Raw genomic sequence first — 22,573 nt, 5'->3', positions numbered from 1 at the left:
AGCCTAGTGGTTAGAGTGTAGAGACGGCAGGGTAGCCTAGTGGTTAGAGTGTAGAGACGGCAGGGTAGCCTAGTGGTTAGAGTGTAGAGACGGCAGGGTAGCCTATTGGTTAGAGTGTAGAGACGGCAGGGTAGCCTAGTGGTTAGAGTGTAGAGACGGCAGGGTAGCCTAGTGGTTAGAGTGTAGAGACGGCAGGGTAGCCTAGTGGTTAGAGTGTAGAGACGGCAGGGTAGCCTAGTGGTTAGAGTGTAGAGACGGCAGGGTAGCCTAGTGGTTAGAGTGTAGAGACGGCAGGGTAGCCTAGTGGTTAGAGTGTAGAGACGGCAGGGTAGCCTAGTGGTTAGAGTGTAGAGACGGCAGGGTAGCCTAGTGGTTAGAGTGTGGAGACGGCAGGGTAGCCTAGTGGTCAGAGTGTAGAGACGGCAGGGTAGCCTAGTGGTTAGAGTGTAGAGACGGCAGGGTAGCCTAGTGGTTAGAGTGTAGTGTAGAGACGGCAGGGTAGCCTAGTGGTTAGAGTGTAGAGACGGCAGGGTAGCCTAGTGGTTAGAGTGTAGAGACGGCAGGGTAGCCTAGTGGTTAGAGTGTAGAGACGGCAGAGTAGCCTAGTGGTTAGAGTGTAGAGACGGCAGGGTAGCCTAGTGGTTAGAGTGTAGAGACGGCAGGGTAGCCTAGTGGTTAGAGTGTAGAAACGGCAGGGTAGCCTAGTGGTTAGAGTGTTGGACTAGTAACCGGAAGGTTGCAAGTTCAAACTCCTGAGCTGACAAGGTACAAATCTGTCGTTTTGCCCTTGAACAGGCAGAACGACACACTGTTTCTTAGGCCGTCATTGAAAATAAGAATTTGTTCTTAACCGACTTGCCTTGTTAAATAAAAATGTTAGCACAAGGTATAAACGGGGCTTCTGAGGAGAACCTGTTGGTTTAAAGAGCATCTGACAAAGGCAACCAGATAGACTTGACACGTTCTCTGAAGCAGTACGAACATATTTCCTCTTTTATTTACATTCCTTGTTCAAATGTTAACATTTTATAACGCTATAACGCTTTTCTCATTAAAATAAATTGGCACAAGTAAAACATATGTAGACAAAGTTTATTTACACCATACAACATTTTTCATTTTTAAATATTTTATACAGGGCTGCAGATGAGAGAGTTTTAGCCGAGATTCTTCAAGCAAGATTCTGCAGTATTAAAGTTTGTGAAATATATTATTCATATAAAAGTGAGTATTACCTTTATTGCATTTAAAGCAATGAAGAATGTAGCTTTGACAAACATTCATTTTTATATGACAGAAAATCCTCTTTGCCTGCCACTCTCGCTCATATATATTTTATATTATAAAGTAAAAAGTATAGTAATGGCCAAACAGACTTGTTATAAACTTTTTAAAAACCTGCATAAATATATACATTGTGCTTCCAGGGTCCAGTTTTGTGAAATATAAAACTGGACCCAACGAAGCTGGGATTGACATTGTATTATGTCTTCATTTAGCTTTTGAGGTTTATTCATCTAGAAAGATGTTCACCTTTTTGAAACCAATTCTTCTCACCATGGGTACTCTGAAACACATGATGGTAAATATTGTACACCCACCTGGCTGGCCCGCTGCACTAAGTACACTAGTGAGAATACAAAAAGTAACACTGATGATTTTTGTTGTATTTTTTGTTGTATTTTTTCTTCCTGTCCTCTGTGTTTTCCTCTTAAAAGGTATTGGCACATCATGTCCTTGTCATACTCCTTTACAATCCAGATATGTACTAGGCCAAGGCTGTTAGGACAGTCTGTCCATTTTTTCAGTGCAAAATACATCCTTTCCCCTTCCCTCCATGTCCTGGTTATCATTTTTCTCCTGGTTTTCCTCTTCCTGGTTTTTACTTCCTGGAAGTCTCCTTCCTGGAGTGCATCCAAAATGTCACCCTATTCCCTATATAGTGCACTACTTTTGACCAGAGCCCTATGAGTCCTGTTCAAAAGAGCCCTTTGGGTACTGGTGAAAAAGAGGCCTATAGGACCTGGTCATAAGTAGTGCACTTCATTGGGAAAAGGGTGCCATTTTGGACTCATTTCCTGGTTTGTTTAGATCAGATCAGACCTCTGTCTGGAAGTCTCCTTCCTGTACGTCTAAGGGGAGATTGACACACTTCTCCCACTCTGCTGCGGTCATCTCCAGTGAGTCCTTGGGGTCAGGGTCTAGTGCATTCATACTGGCGTAGTTCTGGTACTCGCAGGCTGGGTTGTAGCTCTCCCAGGGGTTCTTGTTGGCCATGGCCTTGTCCTTGGGAGGACAGGGACGGGGACAGGTTAGCAGCAGATATGGACAGGGACATAGCAGGACATAGCAGATATGGACAGGGACATAGCAGGACATAGCAGATAGCATGCCTTACAGTCACTAAACATGGTTCACTATAAATTGTTACTATATGTTATACCACATATACTTTATATGTAATATATAGGATAGGGTCAGGGATATATACATACAGGGATATGTGAGGGTTATCACTTAGAAGGGAGCATGCCTCACTGTCACTGGTTACAGTTCTTCTTCTTAAACATTGGGTAACATTGGTTAATAATAACTTTAATGAATAAGCATGAATAAACTGTTTATAAATACATTTGAATTTCATCACTTTAAAACATTTATAAACATTAATATGAAAGTTATAATGGATTATCCGTGAAAATTATTATGAAAATTATTATAAAGTGTAGCAAAACAATGGACTTTGAATCATGCTGTACTGCCTCTATGCATTGATCACCTCGACTAATGTTCTGGTAGAGCATATTAATGGTGTAATGGTTCTATGAGAAGTGTAAGTAACAAAAGGTAATGATAAGTATCTCAAATGTGAATAATATGGTTTAGATTATATCATGGAAGAAATCAAATGAATAGTGTGTTCCCTTCCAGCTGAATAACGGTGAAGAGGGACTAGAGGACGAGCTTCCACTGTGTCTGGCTGTGTGCCGTTCTGTTCCCATAATCTGGATGTACTCTCACTGACACTCACAAAGAGACTAGTAGGGAGTCAAATAGGACAGCGAGCTATCGGAGCTGTTACTATAAAGTCAGGGAACACACAATGGTCACTAATGTTGTCTGTAGCTCTGGAGCCTGCCAGCTATTCAGCCAGCCAAGCCAGCACTGCAGTACATTTAATCAACCAGCCCAGCCAGCACTGCAGTACATTTTAATCAGCCAGCCCAGCCAGCACTGCAGTACATTTAATCAGCCAGCCCAGCCAGCACTGCAGTACATTTAATCAGCCAGCCCAGCCAGCACTGCAGTACATTTAATCAGCCAGCCCAGCCAGCACTGCAGTACATTTAATCTGCCAGCCCAGCCAGCACTGCAGTACATTTAATCAGCCAGCCTAGCCATCACTGCAGTACATTTAATCAGCCAGCCCAGCCAGTACTGCAGTACATTTAATCAGCCAGCCCAGCCAGCACTGCAGTACATTTAATCAGCCAGCCCAGCCAGCACTGCAGTACATTTAATCAGCCAGCCTAGCCATCACTGCAGTACATTTAATCAGCCAGCCCAGCCAGCACTGCAGTACATTTAATCAGCCAGCCCAGCCAGCACTGCAGTACATTTAATCAGCCAGCACTGCAGTACATTTAATCAGCCAGACCAGCCAGCACTAGCATTTAATCAGCCAGCCTGCCAGCACTGCAGTACATTTAATCAGCCAGTCCAGCCATCACTGCAGTACATTTAATCAGCCAGCCCAGCCATCACTGCAGTACATTTAATCAGCCAGTCCAGCCCATTCAGCACTGCAGTACATTTAATCAGCCAGTCCAGCCCACTCAGCACTGCAGTACATTTAATCAGCCAGCCTAGCCAGCACTGCAGCAATTAATCAGCCAGCCTAGCCAGCACTGCAGTACATTTAATCAGCCAGCCCAGCCAGCACTGTAGTACATTTAATCAGCCAGCCCAGCCAGCACTGCAGTACATTTAATCAGCCAGCCCAGCCAACACTGCAGTATATTTAATCAGCCAGCCTTGCCAGCACTGCAGTACAATTAATCATCCAGCCCAGCCAGCACTGCAGTACATTTAATCAGCCAGCCCAACCAGCACTGCAGTACATTTAATCAGCCAGCCCAGCCAGCACTGCAGTACATTTAATCAGCCAGCCAGCCAACACTGCAGTACATTTAATCAGCCAGCCCAGCCAGCACTGCAGTACATTTTTGCCAGCCCAGCCAGCACTGCAGTACATTTAATCAGCCAGCCCAGCCAGCACTCCATTTAATCAGCCAGCCCAGCCAGCACTGCCATTTAATCAGCCAGCACTGCAAAAGGTACATTTAATCAGCCAGCCCAGCCAGCACTGCAGTTTTAATCAGCCAGCCTCGCCAGCACTGCAGTACATTTAATCAGCCAGTCCAGCCAGCACTGCAGTACATTTAATCAGCCAGCCCAGCCAGCACTGCAGTACATTTAATCTGCCAGTCCAGCCCATTCAGCACTGCAGTACATTTAATCTGCCAGCCCAGCCAGCACTGCAGTACATTTAATCAGCCAGCCTAGCCAGCACTGCACTACATTTAATCAGCCAGTCCAGCCAGCACTGCAGTACATTTAATCAGCCAGCCCAGCCAGCACTGCAGTACATTTAATCAGCCAGCCCAGCCAACACTGCAGTATATTTAATCAGCCAGCCTAGCCAGCACTGCAGTACAATTAATCAGCCAGCCCAGCCAGCACTGCAGTACATTTAATCAGCCAGCCCAACCAGCACTGCAGTACATTTAATCAGCCAGTCCAGCCCATTCAGCACTGCAGTACATTTAATCAAAAGTCCAGCCCACTCAGCACTGCAGTACATTTAATCAGCCAGCCTAGCCAGCACTGCAGTACAATTAATCAGCCAGCCTAGCCAGCACTGCAGTACATTTAATCAGCCAGCCCAGCCAGCACTGCAGTACATTTAATCAGCCAGCCCAGCCAGCACTGCAGTACATTTAATCAGCCAGCCCAGCCAACACTGCAGTATATTTAATCAGCCAGCCTAGCCAGCACTGCAGTACAATTAATCAGCCAGCCCAGCCAGCACTGCAGTACATTTAATCAGCCAGCCCAGCCAGCACTGCAGTACATTTAATCAGCCAGCCCAGCCAGCACTGCAGTACATTTAATCAGCCAGCCCAGCCAGCACTGCAGTACATTTAATCAGCCAGCCCAGCCAGCACTGCAGTACATTTAATCAGCCAGCCCAGCCAGCACTGCAGTACATTTAATCAGCCAGCCTAGCCATCACTGCAGTACATTTAATCAGCCAGCCCAGCCAGCACTGCAGTACATTTAATCAGCCAGCCCAGCCAGCACTGCAGTACATTTTAATCAGCCAGCCCAGCCAGCACTGCAGTACATTTAATCAGCCAGCCTAGCCATCACTGCAGTACATTTAATCAGCCAGCAGCCAGCACTGCAGTACATTTTAATCAGCCAGCCCACCAGCACTGCAGTACATTTAATCAGCCAGCACTGCAGTACATTTAATCAGCCAGCCCAGCCAGCACTGCAGTACATTAATCAGCCATTGCACTGCAGTACATTTAATCAGCCAGTCCAGCCAGCACTGCATACATTTTAATCAGCCAGCCCAGCCAGCACTGCAGTACATTTAATCTGCCAGTCCAGCCCATTCAGCACTGCAGTACATTTAATCTGCCAGCCCAGCCAGCACTGGTACATTTAATCAGCCAGCCTAGCCAGCATTGCATACATTTAATCAGCCAGTCCAGCCAGCACTGGTTTTAATCAGCCAGTCCAGCCCAAGCACTGCAGTACATTTAATCAGCCAGTCAGCCCACTCAGCACTGCAGTACATTTAATCAGCCAGCCTGCCAGCACTGCAGTACAATTAATCAGCCAGCCTAGCCAGCACTGCAGTACATTTAATCAGCCAGCCCAGCCAGCACTGCAGTACATTTAATCAGCCAGCCCAGCCAGCACTGCAGTACGTTTAATCAAACAGCCCAGCCAACACTGTATATTTAATCAGCCAGCCTAGCCAGCACTGCAAAATTAATCAGCCAGCCCAAGCACTGCAGTACATTTAATAAAGCCCAGCCAGCACTGCAGTACATTTAATCAAAGCCCAGCCAATGGACATTTAATCAGCCAGCCCAGCCAACATTACATTTAATCAGCCAGCCCAGCCAGCACTGCAGTACATTTAATCAGCCAGCACTGCAGTACATTTAATCAGCCAGCCTCGCCAGCACTGCAGTACATTTAATCAGCCAGTCCAGCCAGCACTGCAGTACATTTAATCAGCCAGCCCAGCCAGCACTGCAGTACATTTAATCTGCCAGTCCAGCCCATTCAGCACTGCAGTACATTTTTAATCTGCCAGCCCAGCCAGCACTGCAGTACATTTAATCAGCCAGCCTAGCCAGCACTGCACTACATTTAATCAGCCAGTCCAGCCAGCACTGCAGTACATTTAATCAGCCAGCCCAAGCACTGCAGTACATTTAATCAGCCAGCCCAGCCAACACTGCAATATTTAATCAGCCAGCCTAGCCAGCACTGCAGTACAATTAATCAAGCCCAGCCAGCACTGCAGTACATTTAATCAGCCAGCCCAGCCAGCACTGCAGTAGATTTAATCAGCCAGAGCCCATTCAGCACTGCAAATTTAATCAGCCAGCCCAGCCACTTCCACTGCTGTACATTTAATCAGCCAGCCTAGCCAGCACTGCAGTACACTAGCCAGCACTGCACATTTAATCAGCCAGCCCAGCCAGCACTGCAGTACATTTAATCAGGCCCAGCCAGCACTGCAGTACATTTAATCAGCCAGCCCAGCCAACACTGCAGTATGTTTAATCAGCCAGCCAAGCCAGCACTGCAGTACATTTAATCAGCCAGCCCAGCCAGCACTGCAGTACATTTAATCAGCCAGCCCAACCAGCACTGCAGTACATTTAATCAGCCAGCCCAGCCAGCACTGCAGTACATTTAATCAGCCAGCCCAGCCAACACTGCAGTACATTTAATCAGCCAGCCCAGCCAGCACTGCAGTACATTTAATCAGCCAGCCCAGCCAGCACTGCTACATTTAATCAGCCAGCCTGCCAGCAGTACATTTAATCAGCCAGCCCAGCCAGCACTGCAGTACATTTAATCAGCCAGCCCAGCCAGCACTGCAGTACATTTAATCTGCCAGCCCAGCCAGCACTGCCAGCCAGCTGCATCACTGCAGTACATTTAATCAGCCAGCCCAGCCAGCACTGCAGTACATTTAATCAGCCAGCCCAGCCAGCACTGCCATTTATTCAATCTCAGCCAGCACTGCAGTACATTTAATCAGCCAGCCCAGCCAGCACTGCAGTACATTTAATCAGCCAGCCCAGCCAGCACTGCAGTACATTTAATCAGCCAGCCAGCCAGCACTGCAGTACATTTAATCAGCCAGCCCAGCCAGCACTGCAGTACATTTAATCTGCCAGTCCAGCCCATTCAGCACTGCAGTACATTTAATCAGCCAGCCCAGCCAGCACTGCAGTACATTTAATCAGCCAGCCTAGCCAGCACTTTAATCAGCCAGTCCAGCCAGCACTGCATTTAATCAGCCAGTCCAGCCCATTCAGCACTGCCCACTCAGCACTGCACATTTAATCAGCCAGCCTAGCCAGCACTGCAGTACAATTAATCAGCACTGCCAGCACTGCATTTAATCAGCCAGCCCAGCCAGCACTGCAGTACATTTAATCAGCCAGCCCAGCCAGCACTGCAGTACGTTTAATCAGCCAGCCCATGCAGTTATTTAATCAGCCAGCCTAGCCAGCACTGCAGTACATTAATCAGCCAGCCCAGCCAGCACTGCAGTACATTTAATCAGCCCAGCCAGCACTGCAGTACATTTAATCAGCCAGCCCAGCCAGCACTGCAGTACATTTAATCAGCCAGCCCAGCCAGCACTGCAGTACATTTAATCAGCCAGCCCAGCCAGCACTTCATTTAATCAGCCAGCACTGCAGTACATTTAATCAGCCAGCCCAGCCAGCACTGCAGTACATTTAATCAGCCAGCCTAGCCAGCACTGCACTACATTTAATCAGCCAGTCCAGCCAGCACTGCAGTACATTTAATCAGCCAGTCCAGCCCATTCAGCACTGCAGTACATTTAATCAGCCTGCCTAGCCAGCACTGCAGTACATTTAATCAGCCAGCCCAGCCAGCACTGCAGTACATTTAATCAGCCAGTCCAGCCCATTCAGCACTGCAGTACATTTAATCAGCCAGTCCAGCCCACTCAGCACTGCAGTACATTTAATCAGCCAGCCTAGCCAGCACTGCAGTACAATTAATCAGCCAGCCTTGCCAGCACTGCAGTACATTTAATCAGCCAGCCCAGCCAGCACTGCAGTACATTTAATCAGCCAGCCCAGCCAGCACTGCAGTACGTTTAATCAGCCAGCCCAGCCAACACTGCAGTATATTTAAATCAGCCAGCCTAGCCAGTACTGCAGTACATTTCATCAGCCAGCCCAGCCAGCACTGCAGTACATTTAATCAGCCAGCCCAGCCAGCACTGCAGTATATTTAATCAGCCAGCCTTACATTTAATGCCAGCACTGCAGTACATTTAATCAGCCAGCCCAGCCAGCACTGCAGTATATTTAATCAGCCAGCCCAGCCAGCACTGCCAGTACAGTACATTTAATCAGCCAGCCCAGCCAGCACTGCAGTACATTTTAATCAGCCAGCCCAGCCAGCACTGCAGTATATTTAATCAGCCAGCCTTGCCAGCACTGCAGTACATTTAATCAGCCAGCCCAGCCAGCACTGCAGTGTATTTCCAGTTCAGCCTGCACTGCAGTACAGTTTAATCAGCCAGCCCAGCCAGCACTGCAGTACATTTAATCAGCCAGCCCAGCCAGCACTGCAGTGTATTTGTTCAGCCTGCCCAGCCAGCACTGCAGTACATTTAATCTGCCAGCCCAGTCAGCACTGCAGTACATTTATTCAACTAGACCAGCCAGCACTGCAGTACATTTTAATCTGCCAGCCCAGTCAGCACTGCAGTACATTTATTCAACTAGACCACCAGCCAGCACAACTAGACCAGCCACATTTTTATTCAGCCAGCCCAGCAAATACTGCAGTACATTTATTCAACTAGACCAGCCAACACTGCAGTACATTTTATTCCAGAAGAAAAAAAAGAAAAACAAAGGGATGTAGTTTTCTATATAAATGTCCTTGTGGTGGTTACTAAGCAACAAGCAGAGAATTACACTGTGCAGTGGGGCTGATTGAAATGTGAGAGAAGAGAGAGAAGATTACATGACATGGCAGGCCGAGGGGCTAACTGCCTGCCTGCCTACTTGCATGCCGCAGAGCTGACACTATTCTCACACAACAATAGGCCTGAGTGTGTTTTGGTCAACAGGCCAATTTCCCAGGATACAGTGCAGAAAGCAATGCAGAAAGCATTCACTCAGTAGTGATCAATCATGAATGACCATGTCTGGTCTCTTGAATGATACACATCTGGATTTGAATGGATGAACTCTAATTCAGATGGACTACCACGACGACAGACAACCATCTCACAGTGGCTCTCTTCAATACATCTATGGTACATAGTCTTAACCTTGCCCCCCCCAATTTGCTGGGTGGTGGTAAAGAGAGCCAAGCAGGATCCTTTTCTCGATTCCTTGCATCCTTGTCCGAGTGGGGGGACCTTGGACCTTCTCCTTCAATATGGTTGAGAAGGAGGAGAGGAGATAGGATACAAGGAAATATGGAAAGATTAATTGAGAAAGAGCCAGTGAATCTGCAGACTGCCTAAATGAGATAATGCCTACCCTCTCTCAGACAGAGTCTCTCAACTAGAGGCTAGTCCCCCCTCACCAGTAGCAGCTGGCAGGCCTGCTAGGTATAGGGCCATGTCACTGAACCCCCTCACCAGTAGCAGCTGGCAGGCCTGCTCGGTATAGGGCCATGTCACTGAACCCCCTTACCAGTAGCAGCTGGCAGGCCTGTTAGGTATAGGGCCATGTCACTGAACCCCCTCACCAGTAGCACCTGGCAGGCCTGCTCGGTATAGGGCCATGTCACTGAACCCCCTCACCAGTAGCAGCTGGCAGGCCTGCTAGGTATAGGGCCATGTCACTGGAACCCCCTCACCAGTAGCACCTGGCAGGCCTGCTAGGTATGGGCCATGTCACTGAACCCCCTCATACTCCCAGTAGCACCTGGCAGGCCTGCTCGGTATAGGGCCATGTCACTGAACCCCCTCACCAGTAGCACCTGGCAGGCCTGCTCGGTATAGGGCCATGTCACTGAACCCCCTCACCAGTAGCAGCTGGCAGGCCTGCTAGGTATAGGGCCATGTCACTGAACCCCCTCACCAGTAGCACCTGGCAGGCCTGCTAGGTATAGGGCCATGTCACTGAACCCCCTCACCAGTAGCACCTGGCAGGCCTGCTAGGTATAGGGCCATGTCACTGAACCCCCTCACCAGTAGCACCTGGCAGGCCTGCTAGGTATAGGGCCATGTCACTGGATCTGTTAATTTGCTCAATGACTCACTACGTGTGTTGCTGAGCGGATGGACATCTAAAAAAGACTATCTATCCTGACATTATCTTGTTTTGTACTCTAATTGGTCGACAACCACCAGCTTCGACCAATCACCCCACCTGGATCTTCTCCAGCTCTGTAATTGGTCTACAACAGACGACCGCTGACCAATCATCTCCCTCCTTCACCATTTCCTGTTACTGCTGATTTCCTGTTCCTGGTATTATTACTCACCATGCTGCCCATATTTGGTATGTCTTGAAATCGATCCAGGGTTTGAAATTTCTGATTCAGTTCTTGGAACAGCTCCATGTGTCTTTTCCTGGTGTGCATGACTTTCTGCAATGGCAAGGGGTTGGTTTTTGGTTTGGAAATCAAAGCCAATAATAGGATGGAGATTATAATGTACTGTATTATCCTCTCCAACCAGTACACCTTTCTGAATAGCATTTAATCTGCCACTGGTATTACGGCAAGCCTGAGACATATTAAAGGGGCCAATGTCTTTTAAGGATTTTTTTGCATATAATGTAAGCCAGTTGAGTAATTACATATAATTTATGGCCAATTTTATTATCAAATCTACCTTTTGCATTTATGCAGAATAGTCAAATGACACAAATTTGATGGAGAAATGGAATAAACCCACAGAAGTGGTGTGAGACATTTGTGTCTTGGGCTGTCAGCCAATGTCATATTTTCCATAGAAAAAGTGCAGAAGTCAGGTGTGAAATGTGCATGTGACCTCATAAAGAGTAACAGTTTTCAAATCAACTCATAGCCGATGGATGTATGTAGGAGATGGAGAGGAACAACATGAGTGGGGAGATTTGCTGGCGGCCCTGTACGGGTTTAGATTGACAGCGTTGCTTTTACCTTAACTACGCCACACATCAATACATCTGTTTTGTGTCAAAACCATGTTACTCCAATAAGCTTAAGTGCTACACAAGGTAGTAGTAAAATTAAAGGGTAGGGCGAACACAAATGCTCAGTGTAACAACAGTAGTAAATTAAATGGTAGGGCAAACACAAATGTTCAGTGTAACAACAGTAGTAAATTAAAGGGTAGGGCAAACACAAATGCTCAGTGTAACAACAGTAGTAAATTAAAGGGTAGGGCGAACACAAATGCTCAGTGTAACAACAGTAGTAAATTAAAGGGTAGGGCGAACACAAATGCTCAGTGTAACAACAGTAGTAAATTAAAGGGTAGGGCGAACACAAATGCTCAGTGTAACAACAGTAGTAAATTAAAGGGTAGGGCAAACACAAATGCTCAATGTAACAACAAAAGCCTGAAGCATGCACTTTGCCAACAGTAAATTGACTTACTTCAAAGTCCAGATCTTGGTAGCGATTTTCTTCTCTGAAGACAAAACAAACATATTGCGGATAATTAGACAGTCTGTTAACATGAGGGGTCATTAACCAATACTATAGAAATTATAATTATATTAATGAACACTAAATAACATTCTAACCAGACAAAATAAGCTTTTATTTTACGGCAACAACGTGACGATCTTCTCAGCACAGCTACACATTCATTCATGTATTTACCTCTGACACAATTTCTCAGTGGAACATAACAACAAACAAAACCTTAATTTACTTAAATCAACACTTCAACAGTCTTCTCCACTCCAGCCTACCTCTAAGGTTAACCAACACTTCAACAGTCTTCTCCACTCCAGCTACCTCTAAGGTTAACCAACACTTCAACAGTCTTCTCCACTCCAGCCTACCTCTAAGGTTAAACAAAACACTTCAACAGTCTTCTCCAACACTTCAACAGTCTTCCAGCCTACCTCTAAGGTTAACCAACACTTCAACAGTCTTCCACCAGCCTAGCTCTAAGGTTAAATCAACACTTCAACAGTCTTCTCCACTCCAGCCTACCTCTAAGGTTATCAACACTTCAACAGTCTTCTCCACTCCAGCCTACCTCTAAGGTTAAATCAACACTTCAACAGTCTTCTCCACTCCAGCCTACCTCTAAGGTTATCCAACACTTCAACAGCCTTCTCCACTCCAGCCTACCTCTAAGGTTATCCAACACTTCAACAGTCTTCTCCACTCCAGCCTACCTCTAAGGTTAACCAACACTCAACAGTCTTCTCCACTCCAGCCTAGCTCTAAGGTTATCAACACTTCAACAGTCTTCTCCACTCCAGCCTACCTCTAAGGTTAAATCAACACTTCAACAGTCTTCTCACTCCAGCCTACCTCTAAGGTTAACCAACACTTCAACAGCCTTCTCCACAGCCTACCTCTACCAACACTCCAACAGTCTTCTCCACTCCAGCCTACCTCTAAGGTTAACCAACACTTCAACAGTCTTCTCCACTCCAGCCTACCTCTAAGGTTATCCAACACTTCAACAGTCTTCTCCACTCCAGCCTACCTCTAAGGTTAAATCAACACTTAAACAGTCTTCTCCATTCCAGCCTACCTCTAAGGTTAACCAACACTTCAACAGTCTTCTCCACTCCAGCCTACCTCTAAGGTTAAATCAACACTTCAACAGTCTTCCACTCCAGCCTACCTCTAAGGTTATCCAACACTTCAACAGTCTTCTCCACTCCAGCCTAGCTCTAAGGTTAAATCAACACTTCAACAGTCTTCTCCACTCCAGCCTACCTCTAAGGTTATCCAACACTTCAACAGTATTCTCCACTCCAGCCTAGCTCTAAGGTTAAATCAACACTTCAACAGTCTTCCACTCCAGCCTACCTCTAAGATTATCCAACACTTCAACAGTCTTCTCACTCCAGCCTAGCTCTAAGGTTAACCAACACTTCAACAGTCTTCTCCACTCCAGCCTACCTCTAAGGTGATCCAACACTTCAACAGTCTTCCACTCCAGCCTACCTAAGGTTAAATCAACACTTCAACAGTCTTCTCCACTCCAGCCTAGCTCTAAAACCAACACTTCAACAGTCTTCTCACTCCAGCCTACCTCTAAGGTTATCCAACACTTCAACAGTCTTCTCCACTCCAGCCTACCTCTAAGGTTATCCAACACTTCAACAGTCTTCTCCACTCCAGCCTACCTCTAACACTCAACAGTCTTCTCCACTCCAGCCTACCTCTAAGGTTATCAACACTTCAACAGTCTTCTCCACTCCAGCCTACCTCTAAGGTTAACCAACACTCAACAGTCTTCTCCACTCCAGCCTAGCTCTAAGGTTATCAACACTTCAACAGTCTTCTCCACTCCAGCCTACCTCTAAGGTTAAATCAACACTTCAACAGTCTTCTCACTCCAGCCTACCTCTAAGGTTAACCAACACTTCAACAGCCTTCTCCACTCCAGCCTACCTCTAAGGTTAACCAACACTCCAACAGTCTTCTCCACTCCAGCCTACCTCTAAGGTTAACCAACACTCAACAGTCTTCCACTCCAGCCTACTTCCAACACTCAACAGTCTTCTCCACTCCAGCCTACCTCTAAGGTTAAATCAACACTTCAACAGTCTTCTCCCACTCCAGCCTACCTCTAAGGTTAACCAACACTTCAACAGTCTTCTCCACTCCAGCCTACCTCTAAGGTTAAATCAACACTTAAACAGTCTTCTCCACTCCAGCCTACCTCTAAGGTTATCCAACACTTCAACAGTCTTCTCCACTCCAGCCTACCTCTAAGGTTAAACCAACACTTCAACAGTCTTCTCACTCCAGCCTACCTCTAAGGTTAACCAACACTTCAACAGTCTTCTCCACTCCAGCCTAGTTATCTTCAACAGTCTTCACTCCAGCCTACCTCTAAGGTTAACCAACACTTCAACAGTCTTCTCACTCCAGCCTACCTCTAAGGTTAAATCAACACTTAAACAGTCTTCCACTCCAGCCTACCTCTAAGGTTAACCAACACTTCAACAGTCTTCTCCACTCCAGCCTACCTCTAAGGTTAACCAACACTTCAACAGTCTTCTCCACTCCAGCCTACCTCTAAGGTTATCCAACACTTCAACAGTATTCTCCACTCCAGCCTAGCTCTAAGGTTAAATCAACACTTCAACAGTCTTCTCCACTCCAGCCTAGCTCTAAGGTTAACCAACACTTCAACAGTATTCTCCACTCCAGCCTACCTCTAAGGTGATCCAACACTTCAACAGTCTTCTCCACTCCAGCCTACCTCTAGGTTAAATCAACACTTCAACAGTCTTCCACTCCAGCCTACCTCTAAGGTTATCCAACACTTCAACAGTATTCCACTCCAGCCTAGCTCTAAGGTTAAATCAACACTTCAACAGTCTTCTCCACTCCAGCCTACCTCTAAGGTTAACCAACACTTCAACAGTCTTCTCCACTCCAGCCTAGCTCTAAGGTTAACCAACACTTCAACAGTATTCTCCACTCCAGCCTACCTCTAAGGTGATCCAACACTTCAACAGTCTTCTCCACTCCAGCCTACCTCTAAGGTTAAATCAACACTTAAACAGTCTTCTCACTCCAGCCTACCTCTAAGGTTAACCAACACTTCAACAGTCTTCTCACTCCAGCCTACCTCTAAGGTTATCCAACACTTAAACAGTCTTCTCCACTCCAGCCTACCTCTAAGGTTAAATCAACACTTCAACAGTCTTCTCCACTCCAGCCTAGCTCTAAGGTTAAATCAACACTTCAACAGTCTTCTCCACTCCAGCCTACCTCTAAGGTTATCCAACACTTCAACAGTCTTCTTCCAGCCTACCTCTAAGGTTAACCAACACTCAACAGTCTTCTCCACTCCAGCCTAGCTCTAAGGTTATCCAACACTTCAACAGTCTTCTCCACTCCAGCCTACCTCTAAGGTTAAATCAACACTTCAACAGTCTTCTCCACTCCAGCCTACCTCTAAGGTTAACCAACACTTCAACAGCCTTCTCCACTCCAGCCTACCTCTAAGGTTAACCAACACTCAACAGTCTTCTCCACTCCAGCCTACCTCTAGGTTAACCAACACTCCAACAGTCTTCTCCACTCCAGCCTACCTCTAAGGTTATCCAACACTTCAACAGTCTTCTCCACTCCAGCCTACCTCTAAGGTTAAATCAACACTTCAACAGTCTTCTCCACTCCAGCCTACCTCTAAGGTTAACCAACACTTCAACAGTCTTCCACCACTCCAGCCTACCTCTAAGGTTAAATCAACACTTCAACAGTCTTCTCCACTCCAGCCTACCTCTAAGGTTATCCAACACTTCAACAGTCTTCTCCACTCCAGCCTACCTCTAAGGTTAAACCAACACTTCAACAGTCTTCTCCACTCCAGCCTACCTCTAAGGTTAACCAACACTTCAACAGTCTTCTCCACTCCAGCCTACCTCTAAGGTTATCCAACACTTCAACAGTCTTCTCCACTCCAGCCTACCTCTAAGGTTAACCAACACTTCAACAGTCTTCCACTCCAGCCTACCTCTAAGGTTAAATCAACACTTAAACAGTCTTCTCACTCCAGCCTACCTCTAAGGTTAACCAACACTTCAACAGTCTTCTCCACTCCAGCCTACCTCTAAGGTTAACCAACACTTCAACAGTCTTCTCCACTCCAGCCTACCTCTAAGGTTATCCAACACTTCAACAGTATTCTCCACTCCAGCCTAGCTCTCTAAGGTTAAATCAACACTTCAACAGTCTTCTCACTCCAGCCTACCTCTAAGGTTATCCAACACTTCAACAGTATTCTCCACTCCAGCCTAGCTCTAAGGTTAAATCAACACTTCAACAGTCTTCTCCACTCCAGCCTACCTCTAAGGTTAACCAACACTTCAACAGTCTTCTCCACTCCAGCCTAGCTCTAAGGTTAACCAACACTTCAACAGTATTCTCCACTCCAGCCTACCTCTAAGGTGATCCAACACTTCAACAGTCTTCCACTCCAGCCTACCTCTAAGGTTAAATCAACACTTAAACAGTCTTCTCCACTCCAGCCTACCTCTAAGGTTAACCAACACTTCAACAGTCTTCTCCACTCCAGCCTACCTCTAAGGTTATCCAACACTTAAACAGTCTTCCACTCCAGCCTACCTCTAAGGTTAAATCAACACTTCAACAGTATTCTCCACTCCAGCCTAGCTCTAAGGTTAAATCAACACTTCAACAGTCTTCTCCACTCCAGCCTACCTCTAAGGTTATCCAACACTTCAACAGTATTCTCCACTCCAGCCTAGCTCTAAGGTTAAATCAACACTTCAACAGTCTTCTCACTCCAGCCTACCTCTAAGATTATCCAACACTTCAACAGTATTCTCCACTCCAGCCTAGCTCTAAGGTTAAATCAACACTTCAACAGTCTTCTCCACTCCAGCCTACCTCTAAGGTTAACCAACACTTCAACAGTCTTCTCCACTCCAGCCTAGCTCTAAGGTTAACCAACACTTCAACAGTATTCTCCACTCCAGCCTAGCTCTAAGGTTAAATCAACACTTCAACAGTCTTCTCAACTCCAGCCTAACTCTAAGGTTATCCAACACTTCAACAGTATTCTCCACTCCAGCCTACCTCTAAGGTTATCCAACACTTCAACAGTCTTCTCCACTCCAGCCTACCTCTAAGGTTATCCAACACTCAACAGTCTTCTCACTCCAGCCTACTAAGGTTATCCAACACTTCAACAGTCTTCCACTCCAGCCTACCTCTAAGGTTAACCAACACTCCAACAGTCTTCTCCACTCCAGCCTAGCTCTAAGGTTATCAACACTTCAACAGTCTTCTCCACTCCAGCCTACCTCTAAGGTTAAATCAACACTTCAACAGTCTTCTCCACTCCAGCCTACCTCTAAGGTTAACCAACACTTCAACAGCCTTCTCACTCCAGCCTACCTCTAAGGTTAACCAACACTCAACAGTCTTCTCCACTCCAGCCTACCTCTAAGGTTAACCAACACTCAACAGTCTTCTCCACTCCAGCCTACCTCTAAGGTTAACCAACACTTCAACAGTCTTCTCCACTCAGCCTACCTCTAAGGTTAAATCAACACTTAAACAGTCTTCTCCACTCCAGCCTACCTCTAAGGTTAACCAACACTTCAACAGTCTTCTCCACTCCAGCCTACCTCTAAGGTTAACCAACACTTCAACAGTCTTCTCCACTCCAGCCTACCTCTAAGGTTATCCAACACTTCAACAGTATTCTCCACTCCAGCCTAGCTCTAAGGTTAAATCAACACTTCAACAGTCTTCTCACTCCAGCCTACCTCTAAGGTTATCAACACTTCAACAGTATTCTCCACTCCAGCCTAGCTCTAAGGTTAAATCAACACTTCAACAGTCTTCTCCACTCCAGCCTACCTCTAAGGTTAACCAACACTTCAACAGTCTTCTCCACTCCAGCCTAGCTCTAAGGTTAACCAACACTTCAACAGTATTCTCCACTCCAGCCTACCTCTAAGGTGATCCAACACTTCAACAGTCTTCTCACTCCAGCCTACCTCTAAGGTTAAATCAACACTTAAACAGTCTTCTCCACTCCAGCCTACCTCTAAGGTTAACCAACACTTCAACAGTCTTCTCCACTCCAGCCTACCTCTAAGGTTATCCAACACTTAAACAGTCTTCTCCACTCCAGCCTACCTCTAAGGTTAAATCAACACTTCAACAGTATTCTCCACTCCAGCCTAGCTCTAAGGTTAAATCAACACTTCAACAGTCTTCCACTCCAGCCTACCTCTAAGGTTATCCAACACTTCAACAGTATTCTCCACTCCAGCCTAGCTCTAAGGTTAAATCAACACTTCAACAGTCTTCTCCACTCCAGCCTACCTCTAAGATTATCCAACACTTCAACAGTATTCTCCACTCCAGCCTAGCTCTAAGGTTAAATCAACACTTCAACAGTCTTCTCCACTCCAGCCTACCTCTAAGGTTAACCAACACTTCAACAGTCTTCTCCCACTCCAGCCTAGCTCTAAGGTTAACCAACACTTCAACAGTATTCTCCACTCCAGCCTAGCTCTAAGGTTAAATCAACACTTCAACAGTCTTCTCAACTCCAGCCTAACTCTAAGGTTATCCAACACTTCAACAGTCTTCTCCACTCCAGCCTAACTCTAAGGTTAAATCAACACTTCAACAGTCTTCTCAACTCCAGCCTAACTCTAAGGTTATCCAACACTTCAACAGCCTTCTCCACTCAGCCTAACTCTAAGGTTAAATCAACACTTCAACAGTCTTCTCCACTCCAGCCTAACTCTAAGGTTAAATCAACACTTCAACAGTCTTCTCCACTCCAGCCTAACTCTAAGGTTAAATCAACACCTAAACAGTCTTCTCCTCCAGCCTACCTCTAAGGTTAAATCAACACTTCAACAGTCTTCTCACTCCAGCCTACCTCTAAGGTTAAATCAACACTTCAACAGTCTTCTCCACTCCAGTCTACCTCTAAGGTTAAATCAACACTTCAACAGTCTTCTCACTCCAGCCTACATCTAAGGTTAAATCAACACTTCAACAGCCTTCTCCACTCCAGCCTACCTCCAGGTCAAATCAACACTTCAACAGTCTTCTCCTCTCCAGCCTACCTCCAAGATCAAATCAACACTTCAACAGTCTTCTCCACTCCAGCCTACCTCTAAGGTTAAATCAACACTTCAACAGTCTTCTCCACTCCAGCCTACCTCTAAGGTTAAATCAACACTTCAACAGTCTTCTCCACTCCAGCCTACCTCTAAGGTTATCCAACACTTCAACAGTCTTCTCCCACTCCAGCCTACCTCTAAGGTTAAATCAACACTTCAACAGTCTTCTCCACTCCAGTCTACCTCTAAGGTTAAATCAACACTTCAACAGTCTTCTCCACTCCAGCCTACCTCTAGGTTATCCAACACTTCAACAGTCTTCTCACTCCAGCCTACCTCTAAGGTTAACCAACACTTCAACAGTCTTCTCCACTCCAGCCTACCTCTAAGGTTAACCAACACTTCAACAGTCTTCTCACTCCAGCCTACCTCCAAGGTCAAACCAACACTCAACAGTCTTCTCCACTCCAGCCTAACTCTAAGGTTAAATCAACACTTCAACAGTCTTCTCACTCCAGCCTACCTCCAAGGTCAAACCAACACTTCAACAGTCTTCTCCACTCCAGCCTACCTCTAAGGTTAAATCAACACTTCAACAGTCTTCTCCACTCCAGCCTACCTCAAGGTCAAACCAACACTCAACAGTCTTCTCCACTCCAGCCTAACTCTAAGGTTAACCAACACTTCAACAGTCTTCTCCACTCCAGCCTAACTCTAAGGTTAACCAACACTTCAACAGTCTTCTCACTCCAGCCTACCTCTAAGGTTAAATCAACACTTCAACAGTCTTCTCACTCCAGCCTAACTCTAAGGTTAAATCAACACTTCAACAGTCTTCTCCACTCCAGCCTAACTCTAAGTTAAATCAACACTTCAACAGTCTTCTCCCTCCAGCCTACCTCTAAGGTTAAATCAACACTTCAACAGTCTTCCACTCCAGCCTACCTCTAAGGTTAACCAACACTTCAACAGTCTTCTCCACTCCAGCCTACCTCTAAGGTTAACCAACACTTCAACAGTCTTCTCCCACTCCAGCCTACCTCTAAGGTTATCAACACTTCAACAGTCTTCTCCACTCCAGCCTACCTCTAAGGTTATCCAACACTCCAACAGTCTTCTCCACTCCAGCCTACCTCTAAGGTTAAATCAACACTTCAACAGTCTTCTCCACTCCAGCCTACCTCTAAGGTTAAATCAACACTTCAACAGTCTTCTCAGTCTACCTCTAAGGTTAAATCAACACTTCAACAGTCTTCTCCACTCCAGCCTACCTCTAAGGTTAAATCAACACTTCAACAGTCTTCTCACTCCAGCCTAACTCTAAGGTTAAATCAACACTTCAACAGTCTTCTCACTCCAGCCTACCTCTAAGGTTAAATCAACACTTCAACAGTCTTCTCCACTCCAGCCTACCTCTAAGGTTAACCAACACTTCAACAGTCTTCTTCACTCCAGCCTACCTCTAAGGTTAACCAACACTTCAACAGTCTTCTCCACTCCAGCCTACCTCTAAGGTTATCAACACTTCAACAGTCTTCTCCACTCCAGCCTACCTCTAAGGTTATCCAACACTTCAACAGTCTTCCACTCCAGCCTACCTCTAAGGTTAACCAACACTTCAACAGTCTTCTCCACTCCAGCCTACTCTAAGGTTAACCAACACTTCAACAGTCTTCCACTCCAGTCTACCTCTAAGGTTAACCAACACTTCAACAGTCTTCTCCACTCCAGCCTACCTCTAAGGTTATCCAACACTTCAACAGTCTTCTCGCCTACCTCTAAGGTTAAATCAACACTTCAACAGTCTTCTCCACTCCAGCCTACCTCTAAGGTTATCCAACACTTCAACAGTCTTCTCACTCCAGCCTACCTCTAAGGTTAAATCAACACTTCAACAGTCTTCTCCACTCCAGCCTACCTCTAAGGTTAAATCAACACCTAAACAGTCTTCTCCACTCCAGCCTAACTCTAAGGTTAAATCAACACTTCAACAGTCTTCTCCACTCCAGCCTACCTCTAAGGTTAAATCAACACCTAAACAGTCTTCTCCACTCCAGCCTACCTCTAAGGTTATCCAACACTTCAACAGTCTTCTCCACTCCAGCCTACCTCAAAGGTTAAATCAACACTTCAACAGTCTTCTCCACTCCAGCCTACCTCTAAGGTTAAATCAACACTTCAACAGTCTTCTCCACCCAGCCTACCTCTAAGGTTAAATCAACACTTCAACAGTCTTCTCCACTCCAGCCTACCTCCAAGGTCAAATCAACACTTCAACAGTCTTCCACTCCAGCCTACCTCTAAGGTTAACCAACACTTCAACAGTCTTCTCACTCCAGTCTACCTCTAAGGTCAAAATCAACACTTCAACAGTCTTCTCCACTCCAGCCTACCTCCAAGGTCAAATCAACACTTCAACAGTCTTCCACTCCAGCCTACCTCTAAGGTTAACCAACACTTCAACAGTCTTCTCCCTCCAGTCTACCTCTAAGGTTAAATCAACACTTCAACAGTCTTCTCCTCTCCAGCCTACCTCCAAGGTCAAATCAACACTTCAACAGTCTTCTCCACTCCAGCCTACCTCTAAGGTTAACCAACACTTCAACAGTCTTCTCCACTCCAGCCTACCTCTAAGGTTAAATCAACACTTCAACAGTCTTCTCCACTCCAGCCTACCTCTAAGGAGCTCATTGATATGGTGGATCCCGTCTCGCTCTCGACAGCCCTCCAGTCTCTTCCATCTCAGCCAGGAAGTTCTTGACAGCGGTTCGGGGTTCAAAGGGCAGGTTCTGCTGCATATGTTCCTGTCCTCCTCCTGACCCATACTGCTGCTGTAGGTTCTGATCCATGTTCACCCCCATGTTCATGTGCTCCATGACCCCCAATCCCGCCCATCCCCGTCGGGCTCATGTTGAAGTCCGGTGCCATCTTGTAGTGTTGCATCATCCTATCATGGGGCAGCGTAGCCCAGGCCCATGTTCATCTTGGTAGCGCCTTCAGGAGAGTGGGAAGTGTGTTACAGTTCCCAGATCCTGCTGCCGCCGCCGAAACTCGTGGCATCACGATGTAGTCTGTCTCCATCATCTGGCTTTGGGGTGAATGTCCGCCCATACCACCCATACCGCCCATGTTGCCCATGTCGTGGCCACTGCCCATCCCGCCATGCCCGTGCCCGCCCATATCCTGGTCGGACTGACGGAGAGCATCATCGGTGCACAGGTAGACGGTGGCGCATGTCGGACACGCTGTCGCCCAGGCAACCCTCACCCATGTCCCCCATGGGGCCCATGTGCATGCCGGGCTGCTGGATCATCACCTTGGAGATGATGTTGCCGGGTAAGGTGGAGTAGTTGAGCCCCTCGGGACCCTTCTCATCCTCCTCGTCATTCAGAGATGCGGGATAGGGTGCCATACTGACAGACAGGGGAGTTAGTGGAGAATGCTGTGGACAGGGTGGTTAGGAGAATGAAAGGGGGAGTTAGTGGGGAATG

General features: G+C 46.5%; 1 long non-coding RNA gene and 1 pseudogene across 2 annotated transcripts; one reads left to right on the top strand and one right to left on the bottom strand.

Annotated features, from left to right (window-relative positions):
- Positions 1–971: 971 nt before the first annotated feature.
- On the bottom strand, positions 972–22,494 carry LOC127926114 (adhesion G protein-coupled receptor B3-like; annotated as a pseudogene).
- Positions 12,608–21,246, top strand: LOC127926113 (uncharacterized). Of its 2 annotated transcripts, none has more exons than XR_008123306.1 (3): positions 12,608–12,675; positions 13,134–13,180; positions 21,104–21,246. It is a non-coding gene; the product is annotated as an uncharacterized LOC127926113 (long non-coding RNA). The 2 variants fall into 2 exon arrangements; XR_008123305.1 differs by lacking the exon at positions 12,608–12,675 and adding an exon at positions 12,925–12,992.
- Positions 22,495–22,573: the final 79 nt, after the last annotated feature.

This window comes from Oncorhynchus keta, unplaced genomic scaffold (assembly GCF_023373465.1).
Source record: "Oncorhynchus keta strain PuntledgeMale-10-30-2019 unplaced genomic scaffold, Oket_V2 Un_contig_6837_pilon_pilon, whole genome shotgun sequence".
Taxonomy (NCBI): Eukaryota; Metazoa; Chordata; class Actinopteri; order Salmoniformes; family Salmonidae; genus Oncorhynchus; species Oncorhynchus keta.
This window is presented reverse-complemented; position numbering and strand designations above follow the sequence as displayed.